Source organism: Hyperoodon ampullatus, assembly GCF_949752795.1.
Source record: "Hyperoodon ampullatus genome assembly, chromosome: 17".
Taxonomy (NCBI): Eukaryota; Metazoa; Chordata; class Mammalia; order Artiodactyla; family Ziphiidae; genus Hyperoodon; species Hyperoodon ampullatus.
This window is the reverse complement of record NC_136930.1, coordinates 70491559-70509451: the sequence shown is the minus strand read 5'-3', so window position 1 is coordinate 70509451 and position 17893 is coordinate 70491559.

Below are 17893 nucleotides of genomic sequence, written 5' to 3'. Positions count from 1 at the left end.
AGCCTCAGAAATTCATTTGTTATTCCCAGCTGGACCTGGGTCCAGGGCTCCAAAACGATATCTGTAATCATTAGGATTTTAGCAAAGTGAGAATGGGAGACACCGTCTCCAATATAATTTCCATTCTTTTGGACGTAGCCTCCTATTATTCAAACCTGTCAAGTCACATGACGGTTGATAACAGGATGTTGGAGATCTACACCAGCCAAATTGGCAGAGCTCCATCACGAATCATATTCTGGCTGTATTAGGGTAAGTGTTTTGCATAAGAGTTCAGAAATAAACATGAAGACTTCAAGAACGAAATTTATCAAAATTGCTATGCAGTGTCTGGTCCTAAATTTTATAAATATTTTAATGAGAAGTGAAAAATGAAAGTTAATGTCCAGGTTTGTTTTGTTTTGTCATATGTAAAATGGATAATAATAGTACTTTCTTCACCAGAGGGTTTTAAGGCTAAATAAGATAAGTATTAATTCACCTCGATCATTTGTTGAATGAGGCAGGGGATAGATAGAGATAGATAGATGATAGATAGATAAGATAGATGATAGATAGATAGATATGCAAGTAGAAAATAAATATAGATACATAGGCAGAGACTGACAGCTACTCAGTGTTGGTGAATGTTAAAGCCTTGAGTTCAACATCCATCATTCACTAGGTCTTCAATACATGTTTATTGAACAAATGGATTATCAGAACAAAGCTTTGTTTTATAACTTTCAGTTCTTAAACTTCATACATTCACACTCAATATTTATTTAAAAAGAAACAGGGTAAAAGTTATATTTCCCAAACATATATTTTCACTAATAAATAGCACTGGTATATTATGAAGCAATTACCCACAGTAGCTACAGGGATAAGTACCTGCTGTCTGTCACTGAGAGCACAAACATCCACAGGGAAGACCCACAGGTATGGGAAGGAGTCCATGGGGACCTTGAGTTGCATGGCTCTCCTACTGGGAGGAAAGAGGGTCTACTGGGAATGTGAGGGGTATATGTGGAGAGTGTGTGTTTCATGTACAATTTGATCTGTACAATTAGAAGTTGTATCTTATTAAGTCATTCTATGTTGGTCACTTATGAACACACCCTGGTTTAGATGAATCTACTCAACTTCCAATAACAATGACTTTAATAATGATGATGATTGCTAGCACTTCACTATGTACAAGACACTGTGTAAGTGATTTGTCTGTATTAATTCATCTAATCTCCTCAACAGTCTTGTGAGTTAGGTATTATTCACATCCCCCTTTCACTGATGAGCCAGGTGACACATAGAAAGGTCGAGGAACTTGATGACATCTCATACTTAATAAGTGGCTGAGCTGGGGTGTGAAGCCAATAATCTGAATCTAGAATTTAAACTCTTGGCCATTACTGAGCCTTTTTATTCAATGGTTTTAGAAATGGAGGCTTGGGAAGGAAAATGATCGATAGTGCCACAGCCAGGGTTAGAAAGTGCCTTTTAATTTAATTAGTACAAATCTACTAAATGTTTCCTTCAGGCCAGCAAAGAGGCTTAGAGATACAATTGAGAGCCAGATGAATAAGGTTCCATCCTGTGTTCACTGATGAAACGCGAGTCAGAACATGAAGCGGGTGAGCAGGCGATGGTGATGAAGCATGGTTGGGGCTGTGTGCTAGAGCACCAGCAGCATTGTGGCCCCAGGTAAGAGCGGAAGGATGGCTGGTTAGTCAGGTGAGTGCACCGGAGCCTTGTGTTTAAGGTCCTACTGCACTTCGAATAAAATGTCAACGGCTCATCATGGCCTCCGAAGTTCCCAATGGTCTGGCCCTACCTAACACTGGAATCTCACCCTGGCCACATTCTCCTGTTCTCTCTCTGGTCCAGCCCACCTGCCTGTTTTCAAGGTTTCTAGACCATTCCGAGGTCTTTCCTGACTCCTGTCTCCTTCACACACGTTCTCCCTTCTGCCTAAAATGCTCTTCTCTTCCTGAAGCTGCCTTGATTTCCTCCTTCGAGGCTTGCTTTGATGTCATCTCCTCAGGGAGGCCTTTACAAATCACGCTTTAAATAATTCCCACCAGTGATCTCAATTTTTCATTGTTATGAGTTGAATTGGGTCTCTCCCCACGCCCAGGTTTACATGTTGAAGCCCTCACCTCCAGTACCTCAGAATACGACCTTATTTGGAGATAAAGTCTTTACAGAGGTAATCAGGTTAAAATGAGGTCATTAGGGTGGACCCTAATACAATATGGCCGGTGTCCTTATAAGAAGTGGAAATTTGGACATACATTCAGAGATAAAGCCACGTGAAGATGAAAGCGGAGATCAAGGTGATGCTTCCACAAGCCAAAGAACATCAAGGATTGACAGAAAAACACCAGAAGCTAAAAGAGACATGAGAAGAAAGACTGCTAACACCTTGATCTCGGGCTTCCAGCCTCTCCCGTTGCAGAGTACAGGCTCCGGACGCACAGGCTCAGTGGCCATGGCTCATGGGCCCAGTCGCTCCGCGGCATGTGGGATCCTCCCGGACCGGGGCACGAACCCGTGTCCCCTGCATCGGCAGGCGGACCCCCAACCACTGCGTCACCAGGGAAGCCCCCTCCTCTTGTTTTTAATGTGCTTTCAGGATGATGGGATCTATAATTTTCCAGAACTTGGTCATAGCTTGAGACAGATTAAGAAACAAACTGAGACTAGAATCAGATGCTAAGCAGCCTGCACAGACCCCACCCACCCATTCAAGAGACTCTTGTGTAATTTCCAGGCGGTCTTAGGCATGGCTTGTTTCCTAACGATGGATCACAAAGAACTTGGAGCGTGGAAAGCACACGGCCCCCAGTATTGCTCAGGTTTGGCTAGTGCCCTGGTTTTTTCTCTGACCATGTGGCCTTGAGAAATCCCTTTACCTATGAGTCCAACTTATCTGAAAACTAGGACGAGTGTGCCAATCTGCCCTTTACATTTGGCAGGATGTTGTGAGTCTCCTTCTATGACAATAAGTGTTGATTTGTAATATGCTTCTTAATGTTTGCAATATTATGCCACTATTAAAAACATGTATATACATATAACATACATTTATATGGTAGTTTAGCCGATCCCCATTCCATACACTTAGATATCTTCCAAATTTTACGATTAATAGTTGATGCGATAAACTTTCCTATCTAGGCATTTTTTTGTGAACCTGTACAATTATGTTCTTAGACTATGTTTCAATTATTTCTTTGGGAGAAATTTCTCTAGCATACATTTAAGTCTAAGGGAATGTAAATTTTTAAGATCTCTTCCATATACTACTAAATAGCTTCCCAGAAAAGTCCAATCAATTCATTCTCTTACCAGCAATATAGTAACGTGTTAGAGCACTTTTCCCGCCCCCCCAAAATATCATCATTCATTCACACATTACCAGCTTAGCAATACTGGACATTCTTCCATCTTCGTAAGCCATTGGTGCTTATCTGCTGCAAACTCCTGCTCTTCTGGTGGTCCTCTTTGTACACTTCAGCTCCATCCCTGCTCTGCTTTGCTTCATGTCCCAGAGGAGAACTTCTCCTAGGCTCTCTTACACTCCGGGATCCTGCTGGATTTGGTTTAATGGTCACCCCTGAAGGGTGTCCAAGGGCCAGAGATTCCCCTTGCGCACCTCCACCAAGTCAGGCTGAGGTTTCGGCAGTGGCCGTGTTTCTCTGCCTGTGGCCACAGTGCTTGTCTTGAAGCTCCTCTTTCACAAGCAGGTTCTGGTAGCACTGCTCCCTCTCGTGCCCCCTTGGACCTTGCAGGGCAAAGGATTCTACTGTTGTTTCCCCGGATGATTCTCCATCTTTGAGGTTTCTTAACCCTGCCCACCCTGCTACAAACAGTCCCATCATTAAGCTCTCTTCAGTGACTGTTTTGGGTATGTCATCTGTCTCCAACTAGTATGTAGTGTAAACCCTGATGGCTGGTTTTTCCTTTTCTTTTTTTTTTAATGAAAGCGCCTGACTTAAGTTAAGCTGAGGCTTCCACTTCAAAGATGGCTTTTCTCCAATAAGCGCACTGCCAGCCACACAACTAGATAAAGATCCAACCTCTCCCCTACCTTGTTTTACAGATCTTGCTTGATTTCCATAAAGGATCATGTGGGGCCTTGTATTTTTCTCTTCCCATGCTTTAAATCCTCATTTTTATGTTTTGAATTAACCAATAAAACTTAATCCCTGAAACCTTAGGCCCCCAGCCTCAACCCCAAAAAAGCAGAACCCCAGGCCCTTGCCCCCTGCTCTCTTCCCTTGACCTTGCTGTGTGGCCCCAGGTATGCCATGCAATTTCCAGGACGTTTATGTAATAAACCCCTTTCTTCTCCCCTGAGTTTACTGATGGTTTTTGCTAAGCACGTCTTGTCAATCATAATAAGAACCACAAGGGCTGGCCCTGCTAAAACCTTGGTTATTGACAGGCTGAGACTTACACAAAGCATAGTACTATTGCTGTTTTAACCACTTTTTCTATTTCGGCATTTGCCAGTTGTCTGTATGTATTTTATATATATATATATATATGTGTGTGTGTGTGTGTGTGTGTGTGTATATACACACACACACATATATATCTTTATATGTATATATATTTCATTAATCCTTTCTTATATAGTATTGAAATATTTTCCCTAGTTTTCTGATTCTCAGTTGCCCTTTTTATGCCATTTAAAAAAAGGAATTTTAATATAGTCAAATATCCCCAATTTGAGGCAAAGGGAAATCTAGTTTAGTCAAAAGCCTGAATTCTAGGATTATTTTAAAGAGCAGTTACTGTATTATTTAGAGTAAACACAGAGAAGAAATAGGAAAATGGATTAAGAAATCTTTCTGAAACAGGGATAAGTCAGACATAATATAATGGATAAAAATGGTGATGTCTGGGTTTCTTTCTTTTTTATAAATTTATTTATTTATTTTTGGCTGCATTGGATGTTCATTGCTGTGTGGGTTTTCTCTAGTTGCGGTGAGTGGAGGCTACTCTTTGTTGCAGTGCATGGCTTCTCATTGCAGTGGCTTCTCTTGTTGCAGAGCACGGGCTCTAGGCGCACGGGCTTCAGTAGTTGTGGCACGTGGGCTCAGTGGTTGTGGCTCGCAGGCTCTAGAGCACAGGCTCAGTAGTTGTGGTGCACGGGCTTAGTTGCTCTGCGGCATGTGGGATCTTCCCGGACCAGGGCTTGAACCCATGTCCCCTGCATTGGCAGGCGGATTCTTAACCACTGCACCACCAGGGAAGCCCCTAAACTGTGTTTTTTTTAAAGGGTTCAAAGTATTTGCTCACTGACTTAGGCAGGTTAAGCTTTTTCCATGAAAATGTGTTGATATTACTCATTATATATATAAGATTTTCCTCAGGCTTTCAAATTGAACTAATACTTCCATGAGCATTTATTATGAGTCAGCCACTTTCACACACCTAACTCAGTGTGAGAACTCTCTAAGATTGGTATGCTTATCCCCATTTAAAGGGGAGAAGATCAAAGTTCATAGAGGTTAAAGAACACATTCAGTCACACAAATAAAGAATAAACCAACTTTCCAGCAGGAGAAAGATTTAAACCTAAACTTTTTGCTTTTAAATCCAGTGCTTTGTTACAGTATCAAATATTTATCCAACAGAGTACACTTCAACAGAAATCATGAATATTTAACAAAAATCAGATTTAGCAGACATGTAAAGATGCTTCTAAAATGTTCAAATTGGGGCATAAGTGTTAAAAGAATAAAATGATACTGAAATAAGGGCCACCTACAGTTAATTAGCAAAAATGTTACAAAAGTAATGAGTTATAAGCACTATGTTTAAGTGAAACAAACATTTTTTTAAGTCCTTCATGAATAAAAACATACTAAGAAACAGGTGGTGAAGTGTGCCCACACTGACACCAGTTAAAACTGGTATACCCAAATGGATATAGAAACTGGTAACGGAAACTGCTTGAAGTTGGTCATCCTGAATGCAATGTATGTGTAGCAAGAGAGGCTGTTGATGTTTGGTGCGCTAACGAGAATTAGTGGACCAGAAAATGTCTCTTGATTTTCCTCATTCCGGAAATAATAGACCGTACAATAACAGAATTGTTATCACAAATGCATAATCAAAAACTCATGCATAAGCCTCATCTGAAACAGTGTTGGTAAAACATATGACATTTATGGAAATTCTTTCCCTTCAATTCTCATCATTACAGAGTTCAGCTGCTCCCATGCGATGGAAGAGACTTGCCAATAAATAAAAAAGAGACAAAACAATCTGCCTATGCGTTGTGAGCAGCAGTGTCAGAAATGAAAGCCATTGACAGAAGGACGTCTCCTGTGACGACATGTGGAGTAGAAACGATGTTCCCATTTAGTTCAAATTCAAGACTTCCAAATAATGTGTCTGTAGAGAAAGACAGTGTTCATCGAATCTGGTGGCATTCACTGGTATATAACATATTTCAGAATACAGTTCTTGAAGGAAGGCTACTTTATCACATCTCTGCATCCACTTCTCAACTCCCCCTGCCGACCACCTCTATGAATTTGGAGTCAGTAGACACGTGAAACCTGGTGAAGGTAAGCAAATCCTTGGGACATGCCAAAATCCAGACCTAAAATCGTGCTGAAGGATTTCTGCTCCTTCGGTCAAATGAGAGCCTGGGAATGAATAGAGAGAATCCTGGGCTAGGAGTAGGACATGCAGCACTTGCAGAGATTTGGGGTCTCCAAAATGTTCAGGGGCTGCAAAAAGCATTCCTAGGAAAACCTGTTGACCTTGATTTCAGAACAGCTTTATAGGAACTGAAGAGATGGGCTGGAGCCATCTGTTTAGCTGAGTCTTGTAAATTGTTAGTCTGTAGGATAGAGGCCAAGGTGCCTATCTCATCTTTGGGGATGGATGCTAAGATACCCTGGTAGCCGAACTGGAGCCCCACTGAATAGGCAATGGAAATTTGCAATCTACTCAAGAGGGATCTAACAGCCAGAGAGAGAAAATGCTGGAGAATCAGGCAACTTAAACAAACAAAATTGTAACACTTAAGGTTATGTTACAGCATGAAAAAAAAAAAAGACTTCATAGAACCAGATACTGTCAGTTCTCATTATTCGTGGTAGTTATTTTCTAGACAAAGATGCAAACACTGAATTAGCAAATACTGAAATGCTGCTGCTTAGGGTCAGATTCCCATGAGCCTCTGGCCACAGTATTTTCATTAACCTATCACTATATAATTTTGCTTTATTTGTGTTTGCATTTAAGGACACCTTATCTAGTACCCACTGTTCATTCATTAACATTGTACTAACAGGTGAACAAGGTAACGATAGATGGAGAAAGGGCTATAATAAAACAGTTAATACATTAAAAATGCATTGAGTTAAAGAAAGATTGGAGTCTGAATCCTGAAAGCTTCACCCAATTCTAGGCAAGATTGATATTAGAAAAGACACACACCAAGCCAAAGTCTGAGAATGTACTTTGTTTTTGAATCTCGGGGATAAAGAGAAAGCATTTAAAGTTTCCATACAGAAAGAACAATAATTTACAAAGATTAAAAAGGATCAAACTGGCATGGAACTTTACATCCACAGCCCCAAAGTAGAAGTTGATGAAATAGCACTGTGAGACTGCTAAGAGAATGAGTTTTGACCCAAGATTTCTACCTCTAACCAAGATGATATTTATCTGTTGGTGTGAAAGATGTTTGCGGTATGTAAGGATTCAGGGAATGTATCACCTACACCTCACTGAAGAAAATACTGAAGTACGGACTCTAATCAAAGAATAAATGAATATAACGAGAGATCCCAAGACAGGATAAGATGGGAGGGAAGGGTGAGAAGCAAATAAAGATAGAAGTAGAGTTAGAGATACATAATCATCAAAGTCTTGGAATGCACAGCATACGTACCAAAGACCAATTCCTGAAATAGAAGTCACATTCTATAAGACAAAATGTTTAAAACTGGAAGAACCAAACTCCTTCTGTGAATAAAGCCCTGAAGATGTGTGATAGACCAGAAGGCAGAAGTAAAAGTATTTCTAAATTCTTATTACATTGGGGTAAGAAATTAGCAATGGGCAGGTGAGTTAAAGAATCTTGCATAGGAGTAAAAACTGATATCTTATTTTAATACAATCATAGAAGAATAGTGATTCTGAGCTTCAAGAGAGGGGAGGTAGTTGGTAGTGGTATCAAAAAGGACAGCATAAATTCCAAACTAACAAAGTGGAAAAATAGGGATGTGTAGTAACTAGAACAGACCAGCAACAAGAAATAAAAGAAAAACCTGGAAATAACAATATGCGATAAATAATAAATACAAAGAATGTGAAAGCAATAAATCATATATAGTTGTTATACTACATGTGAATGACAAAGGCTGCCAAACTTGCTTAAAAATAAAACCCATCTCCATCTTCTTGACAAAAATGAATTTAAGACAAAGTAATAGAGAAAATTGAAAATAGAAAAGATGTATAAACATATACCAGGCACACAATAAGAAAGCCAAAGTAGCAACATTAGTACTACGTATACTGGAATTAATTCACATGTTGTATACATATTTATAAATAATACGTGTGTTTATATATTTACTTATGTTCTTTGAATATATATTATACATTTTTACATATGTCTAACAAACATTTTCAAAAAGTGATCATATTCATGACTGTGAAAAAGCTTAAGAAATTCAAAAATAGAAATTTGACAGACTACATGCTGTGATCAAAATCATAATGACTATAAATAATTAATAAAAAAGAGCACCCCCAATTATTAACTGCTTAGAATTTTTTAAAACCTGGTGATTGCCACTGAAATTACATAGTATCTAAAAAACCATGAAAAGGAGAGAACTTTATATCAAAACCCGGGGGGGGCATAACAAAATCAATATACAGAGAAAAATACAGAGCCTGTAAGGGCATTGTTTTGTAAGAAGGAAGACAAAATATAAAAGAAATTAAGTCTCTTCTTCAGAAATCAGGACCAATAACAAACCAAAAACTCTGAATGAAGAAAGACTTATTCAAGTAAAACCTGAAATTAATGAAATATATATAAAATATGTATGTTTTAGAATAAATATCAAAAATCTGATTCTTTGAAATGATTAATAATATAAATAAGTGCCTTATGAGACTGATTAAGGAAAAAAAACAAGATAAAATATTCATGGTTCAAAATGAAATGGGAGGTTTAAACACATATGAAGGAGATTTTTAAGAATTACAAGTTAACAGGGCTTCCCTGGTGGCGCAGTGGCTGAGAGTCCGCCTGCCGATGCAGGGGACGCGGGTTTGTGCCCCGGTCCGGGAGGATCCCACGTGCCACGGAGCGGCTGGGCCCGTGAGCCATGGCCGCTGAGCCTGCGCGTCTGGACCCTGTGCTCCGTAACGGGAGAGGCCACAACAGTGAGAGGCCCGTGTACCGCAAAAAAAAAAAAAAAAAAAAAAAAAAAGAATTACAAGTTAATAATAACTTGTAATGTGTAAATCTATAGCAAATAAATAAACATGTAAACAAACCTGGAAAAATGGATATCTTCCAATCAAAATACAAACTGCCAAAACTACTTTGGAAGAAAGAGAAAATCTGAACAGATTAATTACCAAAAAAGGATTGGAAAAGTGATGAAAGATATACCCTTAAAAAAAAAGAATAAGGACCAGATGGTTTTGCAGAGTTCTATCTGATCTCTAAAGAACACCTATTCCCAATGCTATTTAGAAACTTCTGACAATACAAGAAAAATGAAAAGCTCAGCCATGCAACTCTTAAGCCAGCATAACCTTAATAATAAATCCTGCAAAATTCTGAAAAAAGAAACAACAATGGCAATAATTACAAAAACTATAGATCAATCTTCTTTATTATTTGGGAGGCCACAACTTTAATATTAACTAATAAGATCATGCACTATGACCTGGCAGGGTTTATTCCAAAGATACTCTATTAAGAAATCTCTTAATATGGGAATAATAAAAATCTTTAAGGCCAGTGTCAGTTCAGAATGGATTCTGCACCCAATAATCTGCTAAATGATTTACATGTATTAACACAATTCCTCTCTCACGTAATCCTGTTTGGTTATCATAATCATAATTAGCATTGAATTTTGAAGATAAGAAACCTAAGGCATTAAGAAGAGAAGTTAAACTTCCATGATCACACAGAGTAAGTGGTAGGGTTGGAAACCTCATCTGGGAAGTATTGCTTCTCAGTCCTGTTCTTAACCCCTCCACTACAGAGCTCCATATTGGGGGCAGAAAGGAGGTAGGGTAAGAACATAGGAACAGATGCTGGAAAGGAATTTGATAAAATTTGGTAGCTATTATGATTATAGCTAAGAGAAATAATATTAGAAACTAGGTAATGACTCAGTATTGATAAAAATCTACTCATAAACATCATTCTCAAATAGTGAAACTCTGAAGCTGTTTCTCTTAAAATCAAGCACAGGATGAGATGTCCATTAACTCCATCAATATTCACTATTTTTGTAGGTTCTTGCAAATGCAATATGACATGAAATAATAATAGTTTAAACACTGTAAGAATCTAAAAAAGAGTGGATATATGTATACGTATAACTGATTCACTTTGCTGGACACCTGAATCTAACACAACACTATGAAGCAACTCTACCCTGATAAGAAATAAAAATAACAAAAATCTTCAGGGATATTGCTCCAGCGGTTCTAAACCTCAGCCTTACATCGTCATGATCGTCCTGCCCTTCTAGCATCAGGACGATCGGCATACAGACAGAGCATCACTTTCCCTGACCGCACTCCCTCCTCCAACACCACAGCACTTCATCTTTGCACCAGAATACATTAGAGTGACTGTTACACATTTGTGGTTCTTCAGTCTCTTTCCACCCATTTACTCTCACCACAACCCAAGCTGGCTAGCCCTCTGCCCGAAATGCTCATATGAAGATGGCAGATGACCTCCAAGCTTTGGAAGCCTGTGGTCAATTTCATCTTTCCCACGTGTGGGTGCTGGTTGTGACATACCACCCAGGTTCCCCATTCAAGGTTAAGGCACTCATTTCTACAGCTGCCGGGAGTGTTGGCTGCTCTCAGCTGAGTCTCTCCTGGTAATTTCCCCCTAGGGATTGCTTGCAATGTTTTGTGGTGGGGGGCACACATCCAATGACTGGTCTGGGCCAGTCTACCAAGGCTTGCCACCTTTATCTCAATTCAAGATATGCTCTCCAAACTGTCCCAACATTGGTGTGTGTGGCAAATATGTGCAAAGATGCAAAATCAAATCAACCTGAGAAAGAAGTGAAGAGACGGAATGAACCTTACATTTTTACCTTTGGATAAAAGCAAAATGCATTTATATCAATTATGAGTTGGAGCTTGTAAACATTCCCTGTTTGAACTTAAGTTCTGTTTGTACTCTTACTTCTTAAAAAACAAGTTTATGTCCAGAGGAAAACAAAACCAAACAACACTTCAGTGGCTCCCTATTTCTCTCTCTTTCTACGGAAAGAATAGGCAAATTCCTTACAGTGGTCTAATAGGTTGGACATGACCTACCCTACTCATACCGGACTACTTCATTATATCTCTGACCTCCTTCTCTACTATTCCCCACCCCCATTCCCTACTCCACTCAGCTGCTCTCACACCCTTGCTCCTCCTGGAGCAAACCAGGTTTGGCCTCAACCCAAAAACTTTGCTCTAATGTCATTGTTTTCCCTTTTTTGTTTGTAGTTAGCCCTGCTAGGATATAAGCTCCACCAAGCAAGAATCCTGCACCATTCATTCACTGATAGACTCCAAGCACCTAGAAAAATGCTTGGCACAGGGTATGAACCCAACCAATAAGTGAGAATGAGTGAATGAATGGATGAGATAAAATTATCTATTTCTGATGATAGTTTTACATACCTATAAAACTCAAGAGGCTATTTAAGACATGCACACCTCCTAGAATTAATATGGTAATTGATGAGTGAGCTGGCTACAAAATCAATCTCTTTTTTAAAAATAAAAAATATAACAGACTAGAAATAAACATGGAGTAAGAGTGACAAAAGCTCTAAACACTTTAGGAAGAAAATTACTAAAATGTATAAGACATATATGAAGAAAACTATAAAATCTTACTGCGGCCATAAAATTAGATCTGAATGAATGAAAAGAAAATCTGTGTTCCTAGGGCTTCCCTGGTGGTGTAGTGGTTGAGAGTCCGCCTGCCGATGCAGGGGACACAGGTTCGTGCCCCGCTCCGGGAAGATCCCACATGCCATGGAGCGGCTGGGCCTGTGAGCCATGGCCGCTGAGCCTGCGCATCCAGAGCCTGTGCTCCACAACGGGAGAGGCCCCAACAGTGAGAGGCCCCATACCGCAAAAACAAAACAAAACAAAACTGTGTTCTTATTTGGGAATTTTGAATATTACAAAAATGTCAGCTCTTCAAAATTTATATACATACATTAACTGAAATATGAATTAGAACACTTCTTTTGGAATTAGGTAAAATAATTTCAAAGTTTATATGAAAGGATGCCGCTTAAAATCAGCAAGAATATTATCAAAAGAAATCTAGTGAGACTTGTTTCGTAGACACTATAATATAATAAAGCCATGCCAATCCAAATAATACGGTATTTAATACGGTATTTAAATACATAAGTAAAATAAGACATATATTTCCTTTAAAATGGGAATTTATGGATAATAAAGGTGATTTTTACAACAGAGAGAGAGAAGGTAGGTTTATTTAATAAACGGTTCTGGCTCAATTGGCTATCCATCCAGAAGAAAATACACTTGGATCTCTACCTAATATGGTAAACAAAAATGGTGATGGATTAAAGTTTTAGCTCTAAAAAATGAAACAATAAAAACTTAACAATTTTAATGTAATATATATGATATATTATATTAACAATAATACGCCAGGAAAGATTTTCTTTTAAATAGAACAGGAAATCCAAAAGTTATAAATAAATCATAAAATTAAAAAAGAGACATCAAGAATTAAGTCAGTAGACAAATTTTACATTATTTTTCTAAATAAAGTTGCAATATATTCTTTATTACTGAAATATAAAGAGGTTTTCAAATGAATAACTAAAAGACAAAATATCTAATAAAAAATGGGCACTCCATATGAATAAACAGTTCACAAAAGGAACACATGAAATAACTAAATGCATGAAAAGTTACCAAGCCTACCTTAATTAAACAAAAGAATACAAATAAAACTACCTTTAATATAGCACTTTATATCCATACCTGGACAAAACTAAAGAGTTATTATGTCTACTGTTGGTGGGAATGCAAGAAAAAAGAGTTAACATTACACATGGCTGGTAGAAATGTTCACTGTTGTGTTTTTGAAGAACAAAAAAGCAGCATCTTTTACAACATAAAAGAAAAAGATTGTATCCATTGTTCAGTAATCACATTTCTTGGCATTGATCCCCCAAAATTTACCAGTTAAATTTTTAACTGGCAAAGAAATCAAAAGCACAGTCTTTGTTTACCAATAGGAGATTGTTGATCACCATTATATCCATTCCATGAACTGTGTGTGGGATACAGCATATATATATATATATATATATATATTTGTATTTATATATATTATCTATCTATTAACATTATGTATGTGTATGTATATGAATTTGGAATATTGAGGATATATATTATATATTTATATATGTTTATACATATATAGAGAGATATCAATCAATCAATATAATATATATGCCCTCAATATGGATTTGCCCCTTAACAATTAATTACGTAAATCATCCAGGCAAGATCTGGAGAAGAGAACCACATTTTTGCTGAACGTGTCTTGAATTTCATGATCTGTGCTGATATTCATTCCAGAGACTTGGCTTCTCACAGGAGTCAGTCAGAAGAACTCCAGGTAACTCTGTGAAGGCCTCATAGGAATTGGAGCGATTAGGTCCACTCTATGTCTATGTGATCTGTGTCTCTAGGCTCCTAAGAAAAAACTCTCTGATCTGTAGCAGGAAGTGGTCCTAAAGACACAGTGTGTGCTGCAAGCCTGGAATGCAGCTGGTCCCTATTTCACCTTGCCTTTTACTAGAGAGGATATACATATATACCTGACGGTATGGAGACTCTCCTCAGCCAGACGGCCAAGGGTAAAGTTATTTCAGGTATAGAATCAATGGGACACTATGCTACTCACACAAGGTCTAGAACCTGACATTCAGACCCAAGTATTACATTTGTTGGGGAATACACAGCCAAGGACTTCATCCAGAGGAGGGTGACCAGCATGCTGACAGGGGTCAGAAGGGAGGTATAGGAGGAACATGGAAAGTGGAAGTAATTAACACAAAGAAAATAAATCCGGGGAGCCTGTTAAAGTTTAAACTATCTTAACAACAATTATGGGAAGCTTGGTGTGTTTGTTTTAGGTGCAACTGATAACGATCAGTGGCCTTGGCCTTCCCCCAAAAATAGAATTTGATAAGAGGCCAGTCAAGAAATTCAGGCAAGGCTTTACTGGGGCTCCTGCAGCCGGAGGAGGGAGCAAGGACAAGTAACCGTCTCCCTTGCTCACTACCCGAGGGGTGGGGGGGTGAACGGGTTCCTTATGTGAAGTGAGGGTGGAAACGTGCCCAGGGGCTGGGCAGAGGGGTAGCTTAAGTGTTTTGCCCACCCCTTTGGTGGTGTTGAGCGCAGGGGGCATGCTCAGTACCCTGCTTTTGCTCCAGACACCCAGTTTTTGCTCCCAGCTCTTCAGAAGTGGCAGCTGGATTTTTTTTTTGGTCTTTTTGTATCTTTTGTCCATAATTTGCCCCAACTGCACATGCACACAGTTATTTTTAGTCCCTTATAGATTCTTTGTATTTTGTTGATGGAGGAGTCTTTGGTCCAGGTGCAAGTGCTGCAGCACTGCAGCAAAGGGTCTCAGCTCCCTGGTCCTAGCCTGTCTCACAACCAGTGTAGATTTAGGGTAAATGGATAAAAAAATGGGAGAAGAAGTTGCCTTATTCTCAGGAGGCTATTTCCTCCTTCATAGTTGTCCAGGAATGGATTGGGCTGCTTCAAGAAGTGAGTTTTACCCATGGAGGTGTTTAAATATAGTGACAGGTATACAGCAAAGGACTAGATAGGATTCAGACACCACTTGAGGATAGAATCTTACATTTCCTTCCCATTTCACAGCATCTGTGAATCTACAAACCCACTAACCACTCACCGCCCCCAACCCACATACACACGCCAACATAGAAAGAAGTTTTGTTATTTAATGTGCCAGAGAAGTATTTGCTATGATAAATTTAAGGTCATAGATATAGACAGATGATGTATTAATCAATATGTAACTGATAGAGTATAGATAATTGTGAAGATAGTTGGGGACTTCAGCATCTGGGAGATATTATTGATATTGATTGATATTATTATCTCAGAATCCAGTCATGGTTCCTGGAAATCGTAAGCTCTCCCAACCCTGTGCTCAATTTTCTGAGACATGTCCACTCATAACGTCCTCTGCCTCCTGCTCCTGGGTCCATTCCCTCCTTGCCTTTGACCCTTGAAAACCTGAATATTGAACTTGGCCATGCTTTGCCTTCCCCTAAAGGAACATACTGTCACAAAGAGAATTAGTGATCAATGTAGACTTTACTAAAGATGGAAGGAAGGAGAAAGGAGTTAGAGGGTCTTTCCTTTTCTCCCAAAGTCCTTCTCTGGCCACCCCTCCATGGATGATCACTGTTCTATGCAGTCACCAGCTGCCTCCTTTCTCCTTGGTTTTCAAGAAAGAAATTCAAAAATTTTCTCCATCTGTTATGCAAAATAACTTTCCCTTCTTAGGTAACTTTGGCAACCAATTCCCAGGTCACCGCAAGGTGGGAGTCTGGGCTGGGCTCTGGACCTGCCTGTATTCTATGTATCAGGCAGAATACAGACAGGGTATATAATGCTTTTATGCTTTATAAGAGCATTCCTTCCCAATAAAGATAATGCTTTACTCACCAGAATGTCACAAGAATCAATAAGTTAGCTCCTGCTGCGTATAAGTGTGTGGGTAAGTGTACGTGCGTGTCTGTATGCTGGAAAGGTTTACCAGGATTTTTAATGAAGTTCGAAACTGTTTGCAAAAGATCAAGGAGGACATTATTAACTGAACCTGAACTGGCAGCTCCTGAGATCTGAGGAGATTTATTTCGTAGGTAAGCAATAATCTCTTAATAAAATCTTGACTGATGCGTGGGAGAATTGGGCAGGCAGCAGACAAATGAAAGGAGGGTAAAATTAAAATGTCAAAGGTACATTGAATGAAATGAAACAAGTGCGTGGTGGTGGGAGGACTTGGAGAAATCTGAAGAAGTACTAACTCAGGGTTTTCAAGGAGGAAACAAACCTGAAAAATCCAACGTGAATCGGCTGTATTGGCGATTCACGCCAAGGAAAATTGGCGAATTTTGCTTCTTGCTTTGGGGGAAAACTTAACAAACTGAAGAATCTAGAGGAGAAACCAAGATGTTGGAGAGTTTGGAAGCCTGATCCTGCCAGGGAGCTGAATGCCCAGAGGATATTGGGCTTGAGAAAGCCCGAGATAGTGATGGTCCCTGAATTCAGGGCAGGGTAGGCTGTCAGATGGAAGATGATGGAGGATTGTTGACCTTCCCAGAAGCAGAGACAGGAAAGAGAGGTCTTCAACTCAACCTCTAGAGAGAATGGGAGCATGATGAGAACGAGCGAGGTAGACCAGTTGAACATGACACAGGACAGTGGCACTAGGGCTCACTCAGGCCACAACAAAAACCAGGAAGCAGCTGATCAGCTCCTGCTCATTTTGCCCTTTAGGAAACTAACCCTCTGTTTATAGATCTTCTGATTTTTCAAGAGAAGCCAGAGAAGTAAAATCTCTCTATTTCTATTGTTGATAATTCATGTTAAACATGACACCTTCGGGCAATAAACCAAAATATCTCTAAGGGCCATGGGCATCTACTGTACAACTTTGATCGAAACTGCAGAACCCTTAAGAGTTAGGTTTGTGTTCAACATAAAGGACTGAGCTCTAATGATTTGAGAGGCTCAAAATGAGCACGAGCTTACTGGCTCTCAGGGTGGTGGAACGGGCTCCCCTATCACGAGAGATATTTAAGCGTAAGGATACTAGATTTAAAATGTTGAAACGTTGGATGGGATGACATTTTATCAAACCCACTCTTTATAATTAACATGCCTGGATCTGTCCCCAAAGAGTCCTAGAGTAGGTATGTTGCAAGGCCAGACACCAGTGCATTGTAGGACTCCAGGTGATTCTGATGCAAAGACAGGAGCACAGGATATGCTCTATTTGAGGACCACCAGGTTTCCATCCTCCTGAGATCCGATAGATGTGGAGCAATGAGGAAACTCAAGAACCTGGAGCTGGATGATTGGGAGAACTGACCAACACACACAGACTAGTATACGTTCCCCTGCAGTAATACACATCAGACTAGTATACGTTCCCCTGCAGTAATACACATCAGACTAGTATACGGTCCCCTGCAGTAATACACATCACACTATGTTATTATCTCTTATTTGGGTGATTGTTTGTCACAGGGGATATAGGATTATTTCTTTAGTGTCTATCTCCTCTGCTTGAACGTAAGCTGCTATGGGGATTTCTTAGCCTTGTGCACCAATAGTCCCACTGTGACCCCCCAGCTGGGAGCCCCTTCTCTGTCTCCAGATATTTTAATGGCTTGTTCCCTCCTTTAATTCAAGTGTCTACTTGAACATCCTCTGTTTAGAGTTACCTTTCTTATCCACAAACTTTTATATGGTGGCCTCTGTCATTTTCTACCGCTTTAACTGGCATTAACTCTCCTACGAGTATTATGACCAACATGGTTTATATACTTATTTGTTTGTT